An 8634-nucleotide genomic window follows, 5' to 3' on the forward strand; every position below is an offset into this window, starting at 1 on the left:
ACACCATCACACCTCTAACTCTTCTATGAAACAGAAAGGGAACCAATATTCCCAGACACTCATTTGTGGAAGCAAGCATTACCCTAATACTAAAATCAGAGAGAAATCCAACCAAAACAGAATTATAGGCCAATCTTCCTACTAAACATAGATACAAAAATCCTATATGAGATGCTGGTTAGCAGAATGCAGCAAATCATCAAGAAGACACTACACTATTATCAAGTAGGTTTCACTCCAGGTTTGTGGGTTGGTTCAATATACACAAAGCAGCAAACATAATACATTATATTAACAGAACCCTAGACAAACATAATGTGATCTTCTCAATAGATGCAGAAAAAATATTTAATAAATTACAACACTTATTCATTATAAAACCTTAAATAAAATTTTCAATAGATGGTCTTTATCTTAATCTGATAAAAGTCATCTGAGAAAAACCAATAACCAGCATCATATTAAGTGGCCAAAAATTGAAAACTTTATTTATAAAATCAGGAATAAGACAAAGATGTCCATTCTCACCACTCCTATTTAATATCATTCTGGAAGCATTTGCCAGAGCAATTAAATAAAAGGGGAAAAAAGGAAATAAGGATAGAAAAACAAAGAGGTTAAATTATCATTATTTGCAAATGACGTGACCCCCAAGTACTCCACCAAAAAATTCATAGATCTAAGATCAAATTTAGTAATGTATCTGGATAAAAATTTACTATTCAAAAATCAATAGCCTTCCTGAACACAAACAAAAATTCACCTAGAGAAATTAGGGAAACGACATGCTTCACAATAACATACAAAAAAGTGAAATACTTAGGAATCAATTTAACAAAGGAAGTAATGATAATTTGCAAGAAGATCTATACATTGAAAGTTACAATTCTCTGGAAAAGGAGATCAAAGAAGACAACAAAAAATGGGAAAATCTCCCTTATTCCTGAATAGGAAGAATGAACATGATAAAAATAGCCATTCTTCCAAAATTGTTACATAGATTTTTTGCCATCCTGATCAAAACATCATTAGCATTCTTCACAAAACTATAAAAAAACTATTGTTAAAATTCATTTGGAAACATAAGAGACCTAGAATATCAAAAGCTATTCTGGGCAACAAAGGCAAGGCAGGGCGCACACGATCCCTAACTTGATCTTAACTACAAAGCTACTGTGATAAGAACAGGCTGGTACTGGCAAATAAAAACAAACAAACAAATTTTAAAAAACAGATTTGAGGATCAGTGGAATATATTAGAAGATACAGACAAAACTACAAATATACTCAGCCACCTTATGTTTGACAAAGGGGCCAAACCTATTCATTGGAAGAAAGATAGCCTCTTTATAAATGGTGCTGGAAAATTTGACTTTTCACATGCTGAAGACTAAAACTAGAGCCATGTCTATCAACATGTACTGAACTAAAGGGGTGACCTTGAGGCTTCAAAAACAAGATGGAGACTATCTGGAGGCTGAGTTTCCTCTGCAGGGCCCAGGGATCCCGAGGCCTGTTTCTTCAGACTCCAGTGGTAAAAGGTGCTCATGTCACAGCATTTCTCCAAGACCCACTCTCCTCAGGATGGTATGGAGCCCAGCACATTCACCTGTTGCCAAGCTGCCATGCTGGTTCCAAGGCTGCGTCTGTCCACTGAACTAGTGAAAGAGTAATCAGTGTTTTGTTCCTGGGCCTGCTTCCTGCTGCATATTTAAATCCTTGTTCTGCAGTGGACTACTCCTTGGCTGCAGCCCTCACTCTCCACAGTCACTGGGGCCTTGGACAAGTTGTGACAGACTACATTCACGGAGCTACATCTCAGAAAGCTGCCCAGGCAGGCCTTTTGACACTCTCGGCTTTAACCTTTGCTGGGTTTTGTTACTTCAACTATCAGGACATGGGCATTTGCAAAGCTGTTGCCATGCTGTGGAAGCTCTGATCTTTTGGACTTAATACCTTAAGGATTACTGTAGGCCTCTTTGCCTCTGCTTTGTCATGCCATTCAGCTCACAGTAAGCAAAAGTTCCACCGGCCTTGTGAGATGGTCATTTGTAGCATTTAAGGTCAAGGGAAAAGTTTGAGAGGAATTCTCTCCAAGAAATAGTGAGACTGAATTCTGTATTTCGGTGAGTTAATGGGTCTTCCACCCAGCTCACAAGACTGAGAGTATAATTAAACATTACATATGAGCTTTTGCCTTTTAATTTATCTTTTAAAGAGAATTCAGGGGGGCCTGGCCCTAGCTCAGGCCTTTAAGTGGCTGCTTCCACAAAAGCTGTCAGCCTCAGTTTGCTGGAGTTCGAACCTCACACCTCTCCCGCTGGCCAAAAGTGCCCTGAAGGCATTCGAGGAATAAAGAGAATTCAGCTTTGTTACTATCAATTCATGGCCATACTTATATATTTTTCCTGGGAATAATACATGACCATACTTTCACATTTTTTCTGGGAATAATAGACAAAGGGAAAGACTGTTAATTCATGAGTAAACACTTTTCAGAAAATCAGCTAATGTTTAATCTTTGGAAATGTCCCTGACTATTCAGTTGGTACAAGATAATGATAATTACTCTGCACTCTAGAGAGACTGTGAAATTACTAAATGCTGATATTTCATATTACAGATGTCTGAATCCCAGGAAGAAAAGCTTGGGGAGCTTCTGCATTTAGAGACCCACTTAGGGAAGAGACCTTCTTGTAGATGAATCAGAATACTTCCGATACCAAATTCATTCTCAAATGTGTTTTGTTTGCTCTAGAATGATCAGTCCACAAATGAAAACCTGTAAGTAATAAATAACTTTCCAACTGCGTGAATTGCTAATGAGAAAGTGTATTCTGTAAAAAGAATTTTTTTTAAAAAAATAAAAAGTTGTACAACATAAAAAAAACATGTACTAAACTAAAGTAAAATGGGTCAAAGATCAAAATATGAAAACAGAAGCGCTACATCTACTGGAAGAGGAATTAGAAATCTTGATAAATATAGGCAGACAGAGACTTCACGAAAAAAATCCAGACCACATGGGATATACTAAAAAAAACCCAACAATGTGTATTTCATCTTATTAAAAGGCTTTTTTACAATAAAAGAAATCACCAACAGACTGAAAAGGCAACCCAGAGCAGGAAACATTTAGTCAGTTGTCTCTCAGATAAATGACTTATTTCAAGAGTGTATAAAACATTGAAAAAATAAGGCCTCTCAAATTCCAAGATTCACCATAAAATGGTCATCTTCATCAGATGAAGAAATATAAATGGCAAAGAATTATATGAAGAAATATTCAACATCACGGAGAATTGCAAATTAGAGCAGCACTGACATTCTATCTCACTCTAGAAAGAATAGACACCATCAAAAAAATCAATAACAAATGTTACAGGGACTAGAAGAAAAAGGAACACTTCTCCACAAGTGGAGGGAGTCAGACTGGTGAAACAACTATGGAAATCAACATGGAGATTGCTCAAAAACTAGGATTAGTGGTCCCATTTGACCCAGCTATTCCACTTCTGGTTATCTTCCCAGAAGAATTAAAAATGTAATACCACAGTGACACATAGGCACCCAGGATTATAGCTGCACAATTAGAAAGAGCTAAGTCTTGGAAACAAGCCAAATGCCCATCAACTGAGGAATGGATAAAAATGATGGATCTTTTCATGCACGGGAATACTACACAGCTATGAAGAGGATAAACTTGAGATTTTACAGGTAAATAGATGTAGCTAGAAATGATACTTATAAGGGAAATTAGTCAAAAGCACATTTGTAAGTATCATATTGTCTCCCTGGTGTGAAGAAGTGAAAGAGTAAATAAGGTCCAAAATGCACAATGTATATTATGAAATGGGAAGAAATTATTCAAAAGACAAAAGGAACTAGGATGGAAAAAGAGGAAATGAAGGAAGGGAAAAGGAAAAAATAAAACACGAGAGTTATATTACTAGTTTCACTTAGTTATTGCAAAGAAAAATTTGTGCTAATATTGTTTGGACATATTGTATACCCATATCTTATAGTCTATTTAACCACTTTAAAGATGATCATATTCAAAGGATTAACGACTAATATTTTCTTTTGTCTTTTTGAGACAGTCTTGCTACGTAGTTCAGCCTCACCTTGAGCTCACTTTGTAGCTGATACTGGTCTCAAACTCACAATGATTCTCTGCCTCAGCCTCCTGAGTGCTGGCATTGCAGGAGTGCACCATCATTCCTGGCCTTTTCCCCATTATTTTGTTATGAAATTTAATTTTATTTTTTCCCACAAAATAAAAATTAATTATTCCAGGTAATGCTTGCATATTGAAAATGAAAATAAAAAAAGAAATAGACTGGAGTTGCTTGTTATTTTTGGTCAAAATGAAGATATAGGTGGTGGAGGATGGATATGATTAGATGATCAGCATGTAACTAAGTGGTGGCATCATTTGTTTTCACTTTTGTGCACTTTTTTTGGTGTTCTTTAACAGCACTTTGGTGGGCAAATACCAAGTGGGAGGTATTTATCTAGGAGTAAGAGAAACCCTAAGACTATTGGGTACCACTTTGTTTATAAAGAGTTCACAGAAACACATCCATGCAGGCTCACTGAGCAATTAAAGTGGAAATCAGACACAATGAGTATCACTTATTTCTATAATTAACTTTATAGAAAAAAAAATAGGCAGGATACAGAATAATCTGGAAGTATCTTATTTCCTCCACCTGGCCTGACAAGAACCTTTCTGACTTGCTCAATATCCATCTTCTCTGACTCCTCACTCTTTTCCTATGCATTCTCATTTTCTTCCCCTCCAGTTTCCTTTTAGACGTTGTTTCCTCATGAGGAGGAAAGGTAAGTCATTTTCTAATTTAGGTTTCCCATGACAATTTCATCCCCTTTGCCAGTGATTAGTATTTATATAGGAAGGTGCTTAAAGCCCTGCAGAAAGTTGTTGAAAAAGTTCTAGTGAAGGTTTTCCTCCCTACCAGCTATATGAGAGAAATACTCCAATTCTTCCCTGGACATCTTCAGGCTGTGTTTAGTGCTGGGAGGTGCTGTCACAATTTTGTAGTCATGAAGTATAATAGAGTGAGATGACAGAAGGGAGAGACAGTGTGATAATTAATGTTGGTTGTCAATTTGATTGGACTGAGGAACACCTGAGAAATTGGTAACACACTGCTCAGTGTTTCTGTTCAGGTGTTTCCAAGGGGTGTGGGTGAATAAATTGATTGGAAGAGTCTGACCCTGCATATAGGCAGCACCACCTAATAGTGTGTGGGTCTGGATAGAATGAAAAAGCAGAAAAAAGGAGGAGGCATACACAAACCCCCGGTCAGCATCTCCCAAGCAGGTGTATTTTTCTTGGGTTGCCTGCCAACAGCTTCCAACTCCAAATTCTTTAGCCTTTGTTCATGGCTCATACTAATGCCCCTGCAGGAGGCTTCCCAGTCTTCACCACAGACTGGGGCTACATTAGTGTTCCATCTTATCCTAAGACTTTCAGCTTCTATTGCCAAGTAGCTACTGGTTTCCCTGACTCTCAAGCCTACAGATGGACTATTCAGCTTCTTATTGTTTAAGCCAGCACATTAAGTCCCCTCTTATAATCATACAAATTACACAAAAGTTGTTCTGTTTGTTCTTTTTGTTACCTAAACTGATACACACAGAAGCACCATGAACATATATGAACTAAGATTTCCCAGACATTCCTGTCCCTATACATCCTATTATGTCAAGGAGCAAGGAAGCTCTTTCTTAAGATTCTTTTGTCTAAGTGTTGGTTATTTATAGTATAAAGTAAGTTGGCCTTACTCCTTAGGAAGAGAAATAAGAAGTTATTTCTTTAAGATAGATAAAGCAAAGCTGCAAAAATTTAGAGCATAGGTTTCCCACATGAGTGGGGTAGAAACACTACTCTATTCCATTCTTTAAGAAAAGCCTAGCTCTGATGACTTTCCTAATTTCATTTGGAAAAAGGCTGTAAGAGTGTGGTAAATGGTTTGAGGTCTGGCATTGGAGTTTGAGACTGAATCGTGGTTCTGCTGCTTACTGGCTGGAATGTGTCTGTGGTCAGGTTACTTAACTGTGAGTCATGGTTTCCTCATCTCTGAGATGAGAATAATAATAGTCCTGCAGTGATTTAGAGGATTAAGTGAGATGATGCATAAGAAGCTTCAAATCCTATCTGCCCATCTTCACCTGGAAGACTTCTGGGGAGACCTGGTGGGGCCAGCCCTGCCTCAACCACCACCACCATAGCCAGAGTTCTCCTGAGTTCCAGTCACTCATCCTCACCTAGAAGACTTGCAGGAGAACACAGTGTGCCTCTCTGGCCCACCACCGTTGGTAGACTGTGGCTGAGATCCAGGCATCCACCATAACTGGGAGAACTTCCAAGGGCACTTGGCGAGCTTTGCCTCAATCCCCTCACCCTGCCAGAGGTTAGCTGATCCCTTGCCATCTACCATCAGCCAGGAAGACTTCCACAGGGACCTGAAACCAGGTGCATAGAAAATGCCACAAGGACCTGAGGGAGTCTGGGTGTGCCCTACCCTGCACCAAACTACCATCAAGAGAGCTTTGCAGGACTTCGGCCTGCACTCATCATCATCAAATCTTTCTTGAGCTGTGGCTTGGCCCTCCCCTTCATAGAGGTGGAAACCACATTAAACTCCACACAGCAGGAGTTTTGGTGAGCCTACCAAGCCCTCCCATTCTCCTGAGTCTTGCTCATCCACACCCAACAAGCCTACCATCACTGCAGAGTCAAAACAACATTGGAAGCTTGAAAAATCACAAAAGAAAGGAACCAAAGGAAATATCAGACCTTGAGGCCATGCAAAAACAAGTCCAGGAGACGAGGTCCTAGAAAAACTTGTGAGTCACACACCTCAAATTTCTGTGATGATAACAACTAAAACAAAGAAACAAACCCATCAGACTATGGAGGGTCAGATCAGAAATAATCTCTCAGGTAAAAAATAAAATAACAGCAATCATGAAAGGATTGCACAATACATCTAAGGATGTATTGTGGATGTATCTAAGGAAGACAGGAAAATATAGAAGGAAATAGGAAAATGATAGAAACATTGAAGGAACAATACAAGAAATAATTAGAATGCATAAAAGAGATTCAAACAGATATCCTGGACATTAAGAATTTCACTGAGAGTTGGCAAAATTGCTTGAATGAAACAGAAGATAGAATTTCAGATCTTGAAGATAACATTGCAGCTAGTGAATGCAAAAGGAAAGACCTCTTAAAAATAACAAGGAACCAGGAAATAACAATTCAGTAGCCAAAAGATGATGCCAAGAAGAATAATATAAGACTAATAGGTAGGGCAGGCAAGATAGCTCAGCACAGAAAGTACTTGCTTAGGCAAGCACAGGGACCAATCCCCCACACAAATGCTGCATCAGTACCACCCCTGGGCACACTGAGCCAGCCACTGAGTCCATGTATGGTGGTGGATGCCAATAATCCCAGAGCTGATGAGGCTGAAAACAGAAGGATCACTACAAGTCTGAGCTGCATAGTCAGACCCTGGACCAAATATTCTTTGCAGAAGTAGTAGCAGAGAATTTCCCAAGCATGAGGAAAGAATCTAACATACAATTAAGTGAGGCATATAAAACTCCAGCTGACCATAATCAAAATAAATGTTCCGACAGACCATAATAATCAAGATCTCAGAAGTTCAACACAAGAACAGAGTATTAAAAGCTGTTAAAGAGAAGAAAGAAAGGGCTGAGGAGATAGCTCAGTAGAATAAGCGCTTGCCTGGCAAGCACAAGGTCCTGAAGTCAATCCCCAGTTAAAAAGAAAGAAAGAAAGAAAGAAAGAAAGAAAGAAAGAAAGAAAGAAAGAAAGAAAGAAAGAAAGAAAGAAAGAAAGAGATCACCTATAATAGAAAGCCCATCTGAATCACAGCAGATTTCTCAACACAGACCATCAAATCAAGGAGAGCTTTCAAGTCCTGAAAGAAAACAACTTCCAACCCAGACTGATGTTCCCTGCAAAAGTATCTATCAAATTTAATGGAAAGTTACTTCTATGACAAAGAACAACTGAAGAAATTCGTAGCAACAAAAGCAACCCTACAAAGATATTGTAGCAACCCTACTGACTGATATTTTAGAAAAAGAGAATCACGTCTTCAAGAACAACAAAAGAGAACCACCAATCAGAGCAAACAATGAAGCAGAGAATGTAGGGATCCCACAGTAGGAAAAATACGTGACAAAGATAAGCCCATATATATCAGTTATAACAATCAATGTAAATAGCTTCAATTCACCAATCAAAACAAATAGACTGGCAGAGTAGATCAAGAAACAAAATCCAACAAAATGCTTCACAGAGAAATACATTTAACTCAAAAAAGAAACTAGTAGACTGAGTGTCAAAGAGTGGAAAACAATACTCCATGCAAGAGGAACCCAGAAAAAGCAGGAGTAGCTATTCTAGTTGCTAAGAATGTGAAGTTCAAAAACTAAGTGACTAAAACAGGGGTAGCTATTCTGGCAACTGACAATATCAACCTCAAACCAAACATGACTAAGACAGATAAAAGAAGGTCACTAAATAATTGTTAAAGGGAAAACTGCAAGAGGAAGATATAACAATTTTAT

The 8634-nt window shown here is 38.3% G+C and overlaps 1 pseudogene; it reads left to right on the forward strand.

Moving 5' to 3' along the window:
• The first annotated feature begins 1459 nt into the window (after positions 1–1459).
• Positions 1460–1939, forward strand: LOC101559804 (annotated as a pseudogene).
• The last annotated feature ends 6695 nt before the right edge of the window (positions 1940–8634 follow it).

This window comes from Octodon degus, unplaced genomic scaffold (genome assembly GCF_000260255.1).
Source record: "Octodon degus isolate 3935 unplaced genomic scaffold, OctDeg1.0 scaffold00253, whole genome shotgun sequence".
In the NCBI taxonomy this organism is placed as follows: domain Eukaryota; kingdom Metazoa; phylum Chordata; class Mammalia; order Rodentia; family Octodontidae; genus Octodon; species Octodon degus.